Raw genomic sequence first — 18,692 nt, 5'->3', positions numbered from 1 at the left:
GTATTTATTATGTCAATTGCTCAGTTGTAATTTATTCACCTATCATGTTATTTATCTTTATGGAGAGACACCTCTAGTGACCCGTGGACCCGGGTCCTTTCTTTTCCACTGCAAATACCTGTTCTTGTTATTTCCAACTCCCACGGCAACAACTCTTTTACTGTTCTCTTTAATTTTACTGCAAACAAACATCTTTTTCCACACTATACATCCAATACTTTTTGTTCAGCAAAACCGGTGAGATTGACAACCTCACTCTAAGTTGGGGCAAAGTATTTTAGTTGTGTTGTGTGCAGGTTTCACGTTGTTGCTGACGCCGGTAGTGTGTCCTGCCACAAATCAGCTAGCAACTGCTTCAGAAGTCACGCCTTTCTCCTACTGATCGATTAAACTTTGTTTTCTTACTAAGGAATAACCTGGTACTGTGCTCATCATACCTTCCTCTTGGGGTTCCCCAACGGTGTGCAATCTTCTCTCATCAACAAGCATTGTCATTTGTCCAATTTTTGGGAAACTTAGCTGTTGGAGATATGCCCAAGAGGCAATAATAAAATGGTTATTATAATATATCTTTGTGTTTATGATAATGTTTGCATACCATGCTAAAATTGTATTAACCGAAACATTGATACATGTGTGTTATGTAAACAACAAGGAGTCCCTAGTAAGCCTCTTGTATAACTAGCTTGTTGATTAATAGATGATCATGGTTTCGTGATCATGAACATTGGATGTTATTAATAACAAGGTTATGTCATTGATGAATGATGTAATGGACACACCCAAATTAAGCGTAGCATAAGATCACGTCATTAAGTTCATTTGCTATAAGCTTTCAATACATAGTTACCTAGTCCTTCGACCATGAGATCATGTAAATCATTTATACCGGAAGGGTACTTTTATTACATCAAACGCCACTGCGTAAATGGGTGGTTATAAAGGTGGGATTAAGTATTCAGAAAGTATGAGTTGAGGCATATGGATCAAGAGTGGGATATTGTCCATCCCGATGACGGATAGATATACTCTGGGCCCTCTCGGTGTAATGTCGTCTGATTAGCTTGCAAGCATGTGAATGGTTCACAAGAGATGATATGCCACGGTACGAGTAAAGAGTACTTGTCGGAGACGAGGTTGAACAAGGTATCGTGATACCGATGATCGAACCTCGGACAAGTAAAATATCGTGTGACAAAAGGAATCGGTATCGTATGTAAATGGTTCAATCGATCACTAAGTTATCGTTGAATATGTGGGAGTCATTATGGATCTCCAGATCCCGCTATTGGTTATTGGTCGGAGAAGAGTCTCAACCATGTCTGCATAGTTCACGAACCGTAGGGTGACACACTTAAGGTTTGATGTCGTTTTAAGTAGATATGGAATATGGAATGGAGTTTGTAGTTTTGTTCGGAGTCTCAGATGGGATCCAGGACATCACGAGGAGGTCCGGAATGGTCCGGAGAATAAGATTCATATATGGGAAGTCATTTTCCGGGGTTCGGAAAAAGTCCGGTGTTTTGACCGGAGCTTCTAGAAGGTTTTGGAAGGACCGGAATAGTCCGGGATATTGTGGAAGGTTCCGGAAGTGTCCGGGACGACCCGGGCTGTCTAAGGAAGTCCGGAGGGTTCCATAATAGGTGTATCCACGTTTTCCTTAAGGGTTAAGAAGTTTCCCCTAAGGCAGATTCGGATTTGGCAAAAGAGTCCTAGTTCTAGTAGGTTTCGGCTGACAGAAACCTACCGGAACTCTCCCAAACTTTGGGGGCAGGTCTTGGACGACCCAAGGACCTTTTCCACCTATAAAAGGAGGGCAAGGGGAGCCCCAAGAGCACCACAAGTCGCATCCCAAGCTCCCTCTCCCAAACCCTAGCCTCTCCCCTCCTCCTTCTCCCGCAGCGCTTACGGCGAAGCCCTGCCGGAGATCTCCACCACCACCGTCACCATGCCGTCATGCTGGCGGGATTCCGAGGAGGATCTGCTACATCCGCTGCCCGCTGGAACGGGGAGAAGGATGTCGTCATCAACACCGAACGTGTGACCGAGTACGGAGGTGCTGCCCGATTGTGGCACCGTCAAGATCTTCTACGCGCTTTTGAAAGCGGCAAGTGATCGACTACAGCAACAACGAGATCTAATCTCGTAGGCTTTTGAAATCTTCGAGGGTTAGTCTCATGATCTTCTCGTTGCTACCATCTTCTAGATTGGATCTTGGCTTGTTATTCGTTCTTGCGGTAGGAATTTTTTTGTTTTCTATGCTGCGAATCCCATCAGTGGTATCAGAGCCTTGTGTATGCATAGATTGGTTGCACGAGTAGAAGACAATGGTTTTGTAGGCATTGATGCTTTTTTGTCTTTAGTTCGTGTACTTTGCATCTTGCGGCATGGTGGGATGAAGCGGCTCGGGCTAACTTTACATGACCGCATTCATGAGATTTGCTCCACGCTCGACATGCAACTTGTATTGCATAAGTGGCTTTGCGGGTGTCTATCTCTCCCACCATAGTGAAGATTCAATTTACTCTTTCTATTGACAACACTAGTATCACCGTTGTGGTTCATGTTCGTAGGTAGATTAGATCTTACTCGAAAACCCTAAACCACGTAAAATATGCAAACCAAATTAGAGGCGTCTAACTTGTTTTTGCAGGGTTTGGTGATGTGATATGGCCATGATGTGATGATGAATATGTATGAGATGATCATTATTGTATTGTGGCAACCGGCAGGAGCCTTATGGTTGTCTTTATATTTCATGTTGTAGTATTATTTCAAAGTAGTTGTAATAGTTGCTACACATGGCGAACAACCATGAAGACGGCGCCATGGACCTTGACGCTACGTCGACGATGATGGAGATCATGCCCGTTGATGATGGAGATCATGTCCGTGCTTTGGAGATGAAGATCGAAGGCGCAAAGACTAAAGGGCCATATCATATCACATATGAATTGCATGTGATGTTAATCCTTTATGCATCTTATCTTGCTTAGATCGCGACGGTAGCATTATAAGATGATCCCTCACATTAATATCAAGATAATAAATTGTTCTCCCCTCGTATGCACCGTTGCTACAGTTCGTCGTTTTGAAGCATCTCGTGATGATCGGATGTGATAGATTCTACGTTCACATACAATGGGTGTAAGCCATGTTTGCACACGCGGAATACTTGGGTTTACTTGACGAGCCTAGCATGTACAGACATGGCCTCGGAACACAGGAAACCGAAAGGTTGAACACGAGTCATATGGATGATATGATCAACATGTTGATGTTCACCATTGAAGCTACATCATCTCACGTGATGATCGGTTTTGGTGTAGTGGATTTGGATCGTGTACTACTAAAAAACTATGAGGGATGTTGTATTAAGCGGGAGTTGATACGTCTCCAACGTATCTATAATTTCTTATGTTCCATGCTAGTTTTATGACAATACCTACATGTTTTGTTCACACTTTATATCATTTTTATGCATTTTCCGGGACTAACCTATTAACAAGATGCCGAAGTGCCAGTTCCTGTTTTCTGCTGTTTTTGGTTTCAGAAATTCTACACAGGAAATATTCTCGGAATTGGACGAAACAAAAGCCCACGGCCCTATTTTCCACGGAGGGTTCCAGAACATCGAAGAAGAGTCGAAGACGGCCAGCAGGGGGGCCACCCCATAGGGCGGCGCGGCCCACCCTCCTGGCGCGCCCAGGTGTGGGGAGGGCACCCCCTGGCTCCTCCGAGGCCGCCCTTCCGCCTATATATTCTCCCAGATGCGAAAACCCTAGGGGAATCGGTCTTCCTCCACGAAAAGTTACGTAGCCACCGCCATCGCGAAGACAAGTTCGGGGGACAGAAGTCTCTGTTCCGGCACGCCGCCGGGACGGGGAAGTGCCCCCGGAATCCATCTCCATCGACTCCATCGCCATCTTCATCGCCGTTGCTATCTCCCATGATGAGGAGGGAGTAGTTCTCCCCCTAGGCTGAGGGCTCTACCGGTAGCTATGTGGTTCATCTCTCTCCCATGGTGTGATCTTTATGTGATCATGAGCTTTGTAATCTAGTTGAATATGTAGATGTTACTCTTGTCTATTATGCACTCTAGAGGTTACTTTAATATGAACTCCGGAGTCACTCTCCACGGTGTGATGGTGACAGTGTGCGCATCGTGTGTGATTCCTTTATGACGTTGTGGAGCTTGTTTACTCCGGCTTGAGGTGTGCTTTTGTAGCCCTACACAATGAATGGTGTTTTTCATCCAACAAGAGAGTGTTTGAGAGTAGCATTTATTTATTGAATTATGTGATCATTGTTGAGAGTGTCCACTAGTGAAAGTATGATCCCTAGGCCTTGTTTCTAAGCATTCAAACACCGTTTCCAACAAGTTCTGCTACATGTTCGCTTGCTACCATTTTTATTTCAGATTGCAATTGCTATTTATAATCATCCATATCACTTGTATTTCACTATCTCTTCACCGAACTAGTGCACCTATACATCTGACAAGTGTATTGGGTGTGTTGGGGACACAAGAGACTTCTTGTATCTTAATTGCAGGGTTGCTTGAGAGGGATATCTTTGACCTCTACCTCCCTGAGTTCGATAAACCTTGGGTGATTCACTTAAGGGAAACTTGCTGCTGTTCTACAAACCTCTGCTCTTGGAGGCCCAACACTGTCTACAGGAATAGAAGCGTGTGTAGACATCAAGCTGTTTTCTGGCACCGTTGCCGGGGAGGTATGGTAAAAGGTATTCACATCCTCCGACTACTAAGCTATTTCCTAGCACTGTTGCCGGTGTGTGAGTGCTCGAAGCTATTTCCTTTAGATTCTGCAATTATATCTTTTTGTTTCTTGTTTTTATTTCACTAGTTAGGCTTAATGGAAAACAACAAAAATATTAGAGATCTTTATAGTATTTATCTTGAGTTAGGACATGAGGTGTTTGAAGAGAAAATTAAAAAACCTATGGAACTTTATATGCATGCTAATGGCAATGTTATTAGTATGAATGCTTTGAACACCATTGTTGCTAATGCTATGGAAAATTCTAAGCTTGGGGAAGCTGGTTTTGAGGAGCATGATATTTTTAGTCCCCCAAGCATGGAGGAGAAAATTTACTTTGATGATACTTTACCTCCTATATATGATGATTACAATGATGACTATCATATTTTCAGTCCACCTACTATTGAGGAGAAAATTAATTATGATTACAATATGCCTCCTATATATGATGATTATGGTGATGAGAATAATAATGATAGCTATCTTATTGAATTTGCTCCCACTACAATTAATAGTAATGACTATGCTTATGTGGAGAGTAATAATTTTATGCATGTAGCTCATGATAAGAATGTTTCATGTGATAGTTATATTGTTGAGTTTGTTCATGATGCTACTGAAAGTTATTATGAGAGAGGGAAACATGGTTATATGCATCTTAATAATATTAAGTTTCCCCCCTTTATGTTGAGAATCTTGAAGTTGCGCTTGTCTTGTTTTCCTATGCTTATTGCATTATGCTTACATGACTTGTTTATTTACAAGATTCCTTTTCATAGGAAGTGGGTTAGACTTAAAAGTGTTTCTTATTTTATTTTGATGCTCTCTTTTGCTTCAACTCTTATTTCTTGCGAGAGCATCATTAAAATTACTGAGCCCATCTTAATGGCTATAAAGAAAGCACTTCTTGGGAGATAACCCATGTTTTTATTTTGCTACTGTTTTGTTGTGTCTTGGAAGTTGTTACTACTGTAGCAACCTCTCCTTATCATGTTTATTTCGTTTTTGTGCCAAGTAAAGTCTTTGATAGTAAAGTTGATACTAGATTTGGATTTCTGCGCAGAAACAGATTTTTAGCTGTCACGAATTTGAGTTTTTCTCTCTGTAGAAGAATCTAAAAATTCTGAAAAAATTCATGCGTGATCCTCAGATATGTACGCAACTTTCATTTGTTTTGAGTTTTCTGATCTGAGCAAATTAAGTGCCTCGAAAAAATTCGTCTTTACGTACTGTTCTGTTTTGACAGATTCTGCCTTTTATTTTGCATTGCCTCTTTTACTGTGTTTGAGTGGATTTCTTTGCTCCATTAAATTTCAGTAGCCTTGGGTAATGTCCATAAGTGTTGGGAATGATTGTGTCCTTGCTGAACATGTGAATTTTTGATTATGCACTAACCCTCTAATGAGATTGCTTTGAGTTTGGTGTGAAGGAAGTTTTCAAGGATCAAGAGAGGAGGATGATATAATATGATCAAGAAGAGTGAAAAGTCTAAGCTTGGGGATGCCCCCATTGTTCATCCCTGCATATTTCAAGAAGACTCAAGCGTCTAAGCTTGGGGATGCCCAAGGCATCCCCTTCTTCATCAACAACTTATCAGGTCGAGATGATACACACAATTGATGGCGACGGCGCTCGCTAAACCCTAGCTCCGGCGATCTCTCTGGTTAGTCGTGATCGAGCCCTTCTGCTCCGATCATCCTCTCCGGCATCTTGCCCTCTCTCAGGTAACATTGATCTCTCCCCTCTCGCTGTTCCTTCCATGGCTTCCCCATCCTGGAAATGGAGGGTCAAGTTTTCCAAAACTTCCGATCCGGGCCCTTCGGATCCTGAGGTTTCCATGGGCGAGTTGCATCTCTGGATCTTGAAAGATTGGATCACACTTGTTTCTGAGTCTGGGGTTCCAATCATTGGCAAGTTCCTTACGGATAATGAATCAGTTAAAATTGGATCGGTGATCTATTTCTCATCCTATCAAGCCAAAGTGGTTAGCTGCATTCTTTCTCCTGATCTGGACTTGGATGGATCTGAGTCACGGGATCCTGGGTTGGTTTATGACTCATGCATGCACCCACACCTGATCAAGTCATGGAAGATCTCTTATTCCACACATAGGGATTTGGATCGTGCAAGGATGAGGGCGTATGATGGCACTCTAAACCTTTATGAGGATATTTTAATGCTGCGTGATGCAAAGGGTTGTACAATTGGGGTCAGAACAAAGGAAAAGAAGGATGCTTTTAGTGTTGGGGCCAAGCTACATTTTCCTAAGCAGGTGGTTCGCATGGGTCTACCATTGGCATTTCCTAAAATCCCTAAGGTGGCTTCACAAGTGATCAAGTGCTCCTCAAATGTTCAGGGAGGTGATACTAGTACTGCAGAAAAGATCAGCTCTCCAACTAATACTGAATCTAGTCAGCAGGAGGACAAAACAGTTCATGAGATGGAGGGTTTATCCTCGGTATATGCATCACTGAAGTTGGGCCTTGATTTTTCGCATGGCAGAAACTTCTCCAAGGATGTACAGCATAAGTTTCATTCAATGGTTCATTCTTCTAGAAATACAGGCCATTTTACGATGGTGGTATCTTTTGCAAGGGCAAACTTTCGTATGGAAGAGGACTTGGTTGCTTTGGCTTTGGAAGCCTCTCTTGGTGGGTTCTGTGGTGAGCTCTTGGTTTCTACCTTGCGGGACAGGGTTTTCTCTTTTGTGGTTGCATCTAAGGAAGTTGCTTTTCATATTCTGAAACTCAAGCAATATCGGTGCCAACAATTCAAATGTTATTTCCATCTATGGAGCCGAGGAGGTCCGAACTTGGTTAGAGAATTCTCTTTATGGCAGAGGGAGTGCCAAACTGAATGGACCTTAGTAAGCCCTTCCAAGAGGACGGTACAGCTGGGTCTCTCTGCTATGAAAAAATACAAGCCGAAGTCAGTGGTCCGGAACTCTACTGGTCCTAAGCGACAGCCCGTTTTTGCAGATGAAATCTCTTATTCTGCATGCAAGGGTTATCAGAAGCCTGTGTCTACGTCAAATACATCTGCAATGCCATGCGGCCACGAGGAATTTCCGAATGCTAATCATCCTGTCGCTTCTCATACTGAATCGCAGCCGACTGAAGTGCATGATGAAGAGTTTGCTCAAATGATAGATGACATGGCCTTTAAAGTGTGGAAGTGTGGTCGTTGCCTCAGCATGAAGCACCTGACAAGTGATTGCACGAATGAGATTCGTTGTCGGGCTTGCTACAGTTATGGGCACATTAAGAAGCAGTGTCTTAAATTTCGAAAGAAGGCAAAGGCCCAGATATGGGTTCCTAAAGAGTCTGGCCCATTGCCGAAAGGGGAAGCGCCTGAACAAACCCCTGCCGTTTCGTCTTCGCCTGGTAATATTAATCTCTCCTCGGAGCCTACGGCTGTCGTTTTGCCGTCGCCTAGTTCTGCTCCAAACCTAGATTCGTCTCCTGCGATGGCAGTGTTTGAGGTGGATCCTACTCCGTGGCTGCCCTGGGGTCACCAAGTCATCGACGGAGGGCCAACGAGGCTACCGCGGACCTTCTACAACGCGCCGCAGGACCCATTGCAGCAGCATCATGACCACTGCATCGCTATCATCGAGCCAGCTCCGCCGCCAGCTGATGAAATCTTCTGGAGGCAACATGTGCTTAATTTTCTCATTGGCCCGCTCAACCGCAATGTCCTGGATAATCAGCCGAGTTTATTTGGGGCTGGCTTGTTTCAACTTAGTAGCCCCAATGCAGTTAATGCTCTGATTCAGCATGGCCATTATCAACTGCACAATCGTTTTGTTCGCTTTATTAGAGCTGATGATGCTCCGTAGAATCATAGGGCTGCACTGGGTTCCCGTCGAGGTTGGTTGATGATTTTAGGCACGCCTCAAGATTATAGGAATGACTTCGATATATCTTCTGCTGTGGCTATTTTTGGAAAATTTCACCACTGGAATCATGATGATCCTATCAAAGAAAGAATCCTAGTCTATGCCTCGTTTGTCTCGCCAGCCCTAGTGCCTAGAGATGTTGTTTTTGGCAAGTTCTCCACTGTAGGAGGTGTGAGGGAATCGTGGACTGCTCTAGTTTTTATTTGGGATTTCTATTTTCGTGCCCCTGGCTCCTTAGTTGTGCTCAGTTTTCCCCAGCCCCTTAGTTTTTCCTCAGTTTTCCCCAAAACCTTGTCTGAAACCCGCAGAAGGAGCTCGGACGGAAGGAATCCCGTTAGTTGACGTTGGTTGGTGCTGGCAAGTGGGGCCGTTGTTGGTGCCCCGCAGTGGACACGTCTTCACTTATCCAGATCATCGTGGGACCCACAACTTGTCCACGTTAAGTGCGCCGGACCCACAGCTTACCCAGGTGACCGTTGCAAAATGGGAGCCCGAGCCAGCCCCGCGCCCGTGCCCGTGCCATTGCTTCCCCTTTCTTTCTCCGCGCCCCATTGTTCTTCTTCTCCGCCAGCGGCAGCCCTTCTCCGGTAGGCGGGTGATGTCTAGTTTCTCTTCGACCTCCCGTTCTTCATGTCCGCAGTATGGACCCGTGCCTTTGACAAGATGCCCTGACTGCCCACGCCAGGAGCCTCTGAAGCGGTCGATCTGTAAGACGGACGAGAACGGCAACCGTGGATGTGAGTTCATTGCATGCGAGAGCTTGCCATATAGAGAGGGGGATAAGGTTAGATCTCGCTCCAATTTCTCTGTTTTCTCTCGATTTTCTTGTTATTCCCTCGAATTTGGGATTTAGGGTTCACGTTGTTGTTTTCAGATCTTGAAGAAATGCAGGCATTTCGAGTGGATCGATGTGTACGTTCGTGAGGCTTCGATTGCAGGAATCAATTGGCGCTCTTGGGGGGCCGCAATTTGGGAGGGGGGGGACTTGCTGTAGAGAATGCGGCGGAGAGAGGAGCCGTTCCGATTATGCCTAATGCTCCCAATGCAGAATCGGGTGGAAGTGAAGGGAGAATCGAAGAAAATGAACAAGCAGTTAAGGCAGCTGATCGAGTTGAAGAAGCAAGCTAACCTGATGGCTGGGTTTTTTTTGTTGTATAATTACGATCGGATTCTTATCATTGCTCACCAGGCGCTAGAAGTTGTTACAAGGGATACCTTACAAATCCATTATTCAGTTACATGTACTTGTAGTTGTTTTCAAAGTTAGTGTGTGCATTCACCGAAATTACCAACTATATTCCCTAAAAGAAAAGGAAAGCTAAAGATAGTTGATAATTGTTAGAGGGGTGACAAATAATGCAATCACCGAAATCCGCAAATATGTATGCCTCGTGTTTATACCAAAATTATACCACTTTTAGGCCGTTTCAAAATACCAATACCATATCCCAAACTATATTCCCTAAAAGAAAAGGACAGCTAAAGATAGTTGATAATTGTTAGAGGGGTGACAAATAATGCAATCACCGAAATCCGCAAATATGTATGCCTCACGTTTATAACAAAATTATACCACTTTTAGGCCGTTTCAAAATGGGATCCCTTTCAAAATAGGGTCCCTTCAAAATACCAATACAATATCCCAAACTATATTCCCTAAAAGAAAAGGACAGCTAAAGATAGTTGATAATTGTTAGAGGGGTGACAAATAATGCAATCACCGAAATCCGCAAATATGTATGCCTCATGTTTATAACAAAATTATACCACTTTTAGGCCGTTTCAAAATACCAATACTATATCCCAAACTATATTCCCTAAAAGAAAAGGACAGCTAAAGATAGTTGATAGCAATCACCGAAATCCGCAAATATGTATGCCTCATGTTTATAACAAAATTATACCACTTTTAGGCCATTTCAAAATACCAATACTATATCCCAAACTATATTCCCTAAAAGAAAAGGACAGCTAAAGATAGTTGATAATTGTTAGAGGGGTGACAAATAATGCAATCACCGAAATCCGCAAATATGTATGCCTCATGTTTATACCAATACTATATCCCAAACTATATTAAGTGGCAAACTCGTTATTGCACATAAATAGAGGGGTGGGCATTCTCCACCGACAGAGAGAGAGAGGTGGCCACGAAGAGAGAGAGAGAGAGAGAGAGAGAGAGAGAGAGAGAGAGGTTGCCAAGAAGAGACGGATAGGGGTATACTGCCCGTTAGATCAGTGGATCAACGGTTCGTGGAGTCGATCCGTGTGACAACGGCTCAACCAATCAGGATAAGTTTGGGCTTCTCAGAGCATTTGTGACAGTACTTGAGGGCAAAACTGAGTAGTACTAAGAATCCAAGGGCACATAAATAGTAAATAGACTAAGGGATTCAAACAAAAGAATTACAAAATGAAAAATGTGTGTTTTGTACAATATAATTCATATTGGGCTACATCAAATTATTGGCAATTCAAATATACATGAGTGTGACAATTATGGCATCATTTAGACAAACTATGTTTTGGGAAAGATGTTTTGCAAAGGGGTTTGGGTGGAAAACCAATCATCTTCATAGCTACACTAGTGATTCTGAGAAGTGGCAATTTGTGGTAAAACTTGATTTATATATGTTTGTTAAGGTTTTCTAGGTGGCAGGTTGCGTAGGAAGACTCCATGAGTAGTTGCCACTATGTTTTTATTTTTTTGGATTTTTTTGCGCATGAAATGACTCAATTAGCTATGTTAATCTCATTTGTTGACTCTCTGTTGACCAGCTACTTGAGGGTAAAACTGAGTATATTGCACTTGCCGGTCTAAGTCCTCGAGGGGAAAACTGAGTACAGATAAAATTTCTGTATAAGGCCTGAGGTTATAACTGAGTACACCAAACGTCCCAGGGTTAGACTCGTGTAGCGGTGCACGCTGCAGCCGTGCATAGCGGACGCGTGTTGTGGTACATGCCACCTTCGTCTTTATAGAGCCCCTCTTTCTCTCCCTCGACGCACGTTCTCACTGGCTCACTGCAACCGCCTCTCCTGTCCCATCATCTTCTCCACAACCGAAGAAAAAACCCCGAAGAAAACCGCTGGCGATGGAGAAGAATGAGATGCCCATTGTCGGCACATCAGCCGCCGCCCCGTCTGTGCCCCTCGTCGCTACTTCCAACGTAGCAGCCGGCGGATCGGCCGCCGCCCCGTCCAGGCCCCTGTCCCTGCTTCCAACGTAGCAGCCGGCGGATCGGCCGCCGCCCCCGTCCAGGCCCCTGTCGCTGCTTCCAACGTAGCAGCCGGCGCATCGGCCGCCGCCACCGTCCAGTCCCCCGTCGATTGGGACCCGTACGAACCAGTGCAATACGACGCGCCGGAGAACCCCTACGACACTAGCATCATCGACAACGAGCCGGAGGTAACCCTTTGTTCCCTTGTTCTTATCTCATTTCAATCATTTTGTGTTAGATCTAGCGTTATTACGGTTCGTCTGTTCCTAGTTCAATCCTTTTGTGTTAGATCTTGCGTTATTATTGTTCGTCTGTTCCTAGTTCGATCCTTTTGTGTTAGATCTTGCGTTATTAGTGTTTGTGATTTGCTTTTGTTTAAGATTTGTGCCGATGATGATGAATATTTGGGCATAAATTGATTCAGGGTTTGGTCAGTAAACAATTGGTGTGTACAAATTTGTTGTGCATGATCTTTGGTTTGCTGACTCAAATCCTGGATATAAGTGTGTCCAATGTAACTGAGGCTACCTCTTTTTTTCGAGCCCATATTATCATGCATGATTTTTTGTTCACTCTCTGTTCCATCATCGTTGCAATTGACTCCGTTTTTTTGCACGATCTTTGGTGCTACGTGACAGGTGCAGAGCAGCGACGTCGACAGCGACGACGAGTCCTTCCACACCAAGACTCGTCACGTCCTCAGGAGGCTGCAGTCCGGCCATTACGATGGCCCCTTTGCTCGAGGCATTTACAAGTGCCCCTTCTGCAACAGGAAGCTCCGCGCCACCGACTTCAACTCCCTGGTGAACCATGCTGAATCCATTGGCAGATGTGGCGCTAGAGTTGGAAGGACCGTGAACGTGCATGCGTACATGGCCAAACACAAAGCACTTGGGATTCACCTGCGCAACCTCCAAGCGAGTCACACGCGCTACCTGGAGGCGTTGAACGTGCCTACTGCACTCTCTGTATGTGACTGCTCTATCTGTAGAGCAGCTTAAATTCATGTAAAATGTAGCTTATGTTGGATCTATCGGTACTACTTTTGGATCTATCCTGAATATATCTATGCTATGTTGGTTGCTGTATGCAGCTTATCCTATATTTTCTCTCTGGATTTGTGCCCTAGATTTCCTACCTGATTGGGTAAAAACGAAGGCATAAAGAAATGAATGGCGTTAAAAAACAGAAGGACAAGCTGCTCTAGATTTGCTACCAATTTGGGCTATCAAATATGAATGAGATCGAGCGAGAGAGAGGAAAAAGGTACATTGAAAACTGCTAATCTGGGCGAAAGAGACAGAAACCACTCGTGCTCCCGTCCCGGACCCACACGGCTCCACACGCTACGGCCCCACAAACATGGTCTCGTCCTGTCCCACGCGGTCCCTTCCTACCAGCCCCACACGACGCGGTCCCACATGACGCGACCCCACAAATGACACGACCCCACTCGTCAGCACGGAACGGTCAACTTAACGGATTCCTTCCGTCCGAGCTCCTTCTGCGGGTTCAGACAAGGGCTTGGGGAAAACTGAGGAAAAACTAAGGAGCTGGGGAAAACTGAGTACAACTAAGGACCCGAGGGCACGAAAATAGAAATCCCTTTTTATTTTGTCTGCTGATTTTGCTGAGCAGTTGCCTGCTGACGAAGACCCCATGCCGCCTGACGGTAATCCTCATCCGATGCCAGGAAACTTGCAGCCAAACCTGAATCTGTTTGTGGCACCGCAATTTCCCGAGATTGGCTGGGATGCTGTCCAGGATCAGCCAGAGGAGCCAATAGAGGAACCTGTGCAGGCAAATGAGAATCAGATGGTGGAAAATCAGCAGTCAATGGTTCTGGATCTTTCAGACAATTCTAGTAGCTCAGTGAATATGGTGGGTGCTGTGCAGGGTCCAGGGAATTTTAATGTTCTGCAAGTTGGACGGGTGGAGCTTCGTCCAATTTTGCCGCCTCATATGATGTGGGATAAGTTAATGTTAAGCTTGCTGCCAGAGCTATATGCCAAGACTATCCCTCTGTCCATGCAAATGTCGCCTTTTCGAAATATCAAGAGAACATGGGACACGGCGTTTCAGTTTGGAAGCCTTTTTGCATCTGCATCTGCTAATGATAAGAGAATATTTCTTACAGTTAAGCCAAGAGTTGCTCAAGGGGATTTTTGTTTTAAAGCGCAGGACATGTCTGTTACTGATGTCTCTGACAGACAAGGTTGTCAAGACAATGGCCTCCACGATGTCTCGGACGCTGGTTCTGTTTCATCTACAGAGGCAAGCTTACCTGATGTTACAATGTCTCCTGTGTCGTCCTTCTCCCTGGGTTCATCTTCTATGCCTCCTGCTGTCAAGGTTCGTAAGCGGAGGACTGTTACGCCTGCTGATCCAGCTCTCCAGCGTGTCACCCGCAGTGTTTCATCGGGCAAGGGCTTCAGGGCTGCACCTATCAAGGAGTTACAGCCAAGGCCGATGAAGCGTACAAGGAAAGTAAGTCCTCATCTGTTGTTGCGGCTTCTGTGCGTAGGAGTTCGGATGGACCGAAGCCATCTGACAAGAAGAAGGACGAGCCTGACGCAATGTCAACACCCGGATTTTTAAGTCCGAATGCCTATTATGTCATACATCGCAATCCCAGGAATATTGTTGTTGCGAGGCATAATAGTTAAGTATCACAGTCATCATTCATTACAAACCATAAGTCTTACAAATTGGAATCACATGATCCATATTACACGAATAGTTGATCTATTGATCAACGAACAAACACAATTTCATAGTTCAACATAGCGGAAGCGTAAGATACAAGGACTCTCGAGTCCACAGGCCAACGCTTGACGTCGGAAGGCGCTTAGTTGTCGTAGGCGTCCTGCTGGTCATCTCCTTGTTCATCTTCATGCTCTGGCCATTTGAATAGCCAGGGACAAAGCCGTGAGTACGTTGAGTACTCGCAAACTCAAACTAATGTAAGTGCTAGACATTCTAGTAGGGTTTGCTAAGCTCTAGTTTATTTGCATAAAGCTAGTTTTAGTTCACAAAGTTTTGAGAAAAGCTTACTCAAGTGCTAACTAACTCAAGTGGGAACATTAGTGTCATTCCCACCATTCAAGTGGTGATTTCAATTCAATCCACCACAAGTCATTTCACCATCACCTTTCAACATCATTTTCAAAGATATGACATCGGAAACTGTATGGCCTTTCCAACCGTCCGTAACCGTGGACGCGGCTATTCGAATAGGTTTACACTCTGCAGAGGTTGCACACTTGTGCCACAACATTTGATTTCATCCGTCGGGATTTCCCCGAATAATCGTAACACAGTACGCGGATCATCAAGCATACCCTGGCACTACCGACCCCTAGTATGAGCACCTCTCCCCATGAGCTTGGCCTCCCAGTGAAGACAGTCAGTCAGCCTGGGAACTGCACAGGGCTTGGGCCGGACATTCACCTCATTTCGCATCATATCGTATCGTTTCTTTTGTGGTAGAGGCAGCTTTCGGCATAACCCCGATGACGCTTGTTTAGAGGGAACCCATACTAAGACGCATAAACTTCCGCTTAAGCCCTACCCATAATCGTGTATTGTGGGGGTACTTGAGAATTGGAAAGGTATCGCATTCAAACCAACATCATGTTTTATCAAAAATCACCATCTTCTCTTGGTCATATTCACCTTCAAAAATCATTCAATGGAATGCATCTTCATTCCAAGGTTTCAAAATCCTTTCAAAATCACAAAGTTCCCATCTAGAGTAGTCAAGTTTAGTTCATTAGCACTAGCTCTAATTCATGAGGGGTGCTATCTTGCTTTGCTTGGAAGGGACTAACTCACTACTCTAATAACCAACTTGTATTTTGACCAAAGTTAACTATAAAAGTAAATCTTTTAGAAAACAAGTAAAAACTTGTAACGCAAAAACTTGGGATAGGTTCATATAAGAAAAGGTAAGAACATGGTGCCTTGCCCCAAGAGGCTTTGCACTTGCAAGGGTAAAAGCTTGCATAGTAATTTAGCTTGCCTTGGTAGTTCTCAAACTGTTCCTCCTCCTCCTCCTGGTAGCAACCTTCTTCTTCGGCGTACTCTCCGGTGCTACCGTCTAAATTTTGAATACGAGTATAATTACTCACTAATTCAATGGCTATTCCACACCTCACAAATAAACACACAAACTACTCTATGCACACACATACATAAACTAGGGTGCATGGGTGGTGGGATTTAAATTTGTATTCCATATGTATATGATAGTTTTCCATAGGGTTCTTGAGAAATAATTTCCTCTCATTGAAATCTTCTTAAGATTTAATTTCCCCACAATCATGGATGAACTCATCTTGACCTAAGTCAAATGTTCATCATCATCATCATTTGGGAAAATGATTTAAATGAGGTGAAACACCTCATACCATTTAATTTACACTATATTTGATTTAAATCTCAAGAAATTCATATAGGAGATTTTGGAACCAGGGGTCCAAACATCCCATGAATTCATGTGAGACAAGTTTAAATGAAGTATAAGACTTCACACCATTTCATTCTAATAGTTTTGGATAATATCAACTAGTTAAACTAGCCAAAATATCCATTCACAAAACCATGGCATGATCATGCAAAGTGACCACACCATTTTATTGCCTAAACAATTAGTGTAAGTCAAATGTGAGCTATTAGAGTTGGAATTAACCTAATATATATTTTGGTTGATTTTTAATAATTATTTGAATAGGGAAAAGTCCCTGTCTTGTTATTTTTGTCAAATTAATTCTACAAAGAAATTGACCATGAGGCCAGTGGCATTGGATAGAGAATTTCAGTGGCTTTCTAACCATATCAAATTCACTAAATTTGGTTTAGCCAATTTGAAACTATTTAATTTCAAAGTTGGTGCAGTATTGGATTGTTTGGAAAATGTTTAAAACGAATTTGAATTAAACAGGCCGGCGGGAAACCAACGTGGGCCGAAACTGTTTAAACAGAGAAAAACGGCCCAGCAGCGCATCCAGTGCGCGCGGGCCTGCTGACAGGGTGGGGTCCGCCTGTCAGCCTCCGTTAAAACCCGAAACGGTACGAGGCGACGTGGAGCGTAGGATTAGAGGGTAGATCGACGGCTCAGAGCCATCGTCTTCTCCGGCGAGAAAGGGTTGCGGGCACGGCGGCGCTAGGGGGTGGGAGAGCTAACCAGGGCTCCCGCGGTGGCTGGCAGTGTGCGTGATGTCGATGTGGACGACGGCGAAGCTCCTGGCACCGGCGGCGTCTCCTGGATCGGCTCCAATCGACGGCGGCGAGGTGCGGTACTGGCGGGCTCCGATCTTCAAATTGGAGCAGCTCCGGCGACAATCGAGTGAGTGGTTGGGTGGAGGAGAAGCAGTGGAGGATGGTGAACGAGATGGTGTGCTCAACTTCGTCCAGGGAACGCGGTATTTATAGATGGCCAAGGGTGCGGCGTGGCCGTGAAGAGGTCGACCGAGGTGCGGCGGTTCCGGCGAGGTGTTGGGCTAGGCAAGGGTGCTACGGTGTTCTCCTCGTCCAGGCGAATCTGTAGGTGGCGATGGCGCGGTCGGGCGGCGTCTGTGGGCGAGGCATTGTGTCCGTGTCTGCCGTGTTGGTCGCGGGATCGCGTTGTCGTCTCCGGCGACGGCGGGCACGGGTCGGGGTCGAGGGCATGTCTGGTGGCTGCGTGGCGATGCGGCGATGCTCAACGGCTGGTCAGCGAGTCCAGGGCGTGCTCGTGGTGACGGCGCGGCGCGTGGCCAGTGTGTGCCCGCGGCGTGCACACGCGCGACGTGAGCGGCGTCCAGGGCGAGTTTGGGCGCGCGTGTTCCGGCTGCTGTCGAGCTCCTCCTCGACCAGGGCTGGGCTAGGGTGGCGTAGGAGAGGCGGTGGCATGCTGTGGCGCAGGGGCCAGGGTTGGGGAAGCAAGGGGAGAGGGGGTGGTGCGGCATGGCCGGCATGTGGCCGGCATGGCCATGCCATGCTTGCTCTCTCTCCCTCCTTAGCTCCACTATGTTTCATTTAGGGTTTAAGGGGACCAGGGAACATTGTAGGATAGCTTTGGTTTAAATTTGGTGAGGTAGATCACTATTTGCAATAGTTGCAAATAGTGCCCAATTTTGGAAAATGCAAAATTATCCAAATTGGAAAAAGTTCAAAAGGTGAAAGTTTGTGATATGTGAAGGTTGAGATAAGTTGTAATTGACCAGAGATGAATTGAGGTGGTGGTGGAAAAATTAGATTTCAAAATTTGGCCAAAATGGCTAAGTGGAGATTGTTGATCTTAATATAAAGTTGCAACTTTGGATGAGCATAGCTAGTGATCAAAGATGAATTTGGCAGGGTGGTCTTCATCAAAGTTGTTCACCTTGATGTTGACTTTGAAGTGGTACAAAGAGTTAGCAAAGAATGGTTTGGGAAAATTGAATTGCAGGGGCTCAAAGTGGTGATCAGACTAAAATTGGCAGATTTGGTCATCATCACATGTGTAACATCCCAAGTTTCAACAAAATGAACAAGAGAGATTTCAAGAATCCAAAATTTGGGGCAAACAAAAACTTTTTCTCATCATATATAGGTCTATGCATATAGATCACCTTGTTAATTATTTTTGAGTGTGCATTTGCCATGATGCTTGCTTATGTGTTCTCTCTCACTCCAAAACCCTAGGGATGATCACTTGATCACCCAAAGTCAAATAAAAAGAAAATATAAAAGAATTTTCCAAAAACCCATTTCACTCTCACATAAGGCCTATGCCACTTTTGCAAATCTTAACCTAGACCACTTTGG

At 44.8% G+C, this 18,692-nt stretch overlaps 1 protein-coding gene across 1 annotated transcript in view; it reads right to left on the bottom strand.

Moving 5' to 3' along the window:
- Positions 1-420: 420 nt before the first annotated feature.
- Positions 421-18,692, bottom strand: part of LOC127299788 (protein DETOXIFICATION 56-like) — a 58,551-nt gene continuing 40,279 nt past the window's right edge. Inside the window, exon 2 of the mRNA XM_051329836.2 lies at positions 421-469. The gene's annotated coding sequence lies outside the window, so the exon portion shown is untranslated. The remainder of the gene's footprint in view (positions 470-18,692) is intronic.

The sequence above is a fragment of the Lolium perenne genome, chromosome 5, assembly GCF_019359855.2.
Source record: "Lolium perenne isolate Kyuss_39 chromosome 5, Kyuss_2.0, whole genome shotgun sequence".
In the NCBI taxonomy this organism is placed as follows: domain Eukaryota; kingdom Viridiplantae; phylum Streptophyta; class Magnoliopsida; order Poales; family Poaceae; genus Lolium; species Lolium perenne.
The sequence above is the reverse complement of the archived record's forward strand: the minus strand, read 5'-3'. Positions and strand labels throughout refer to the sequence as shown.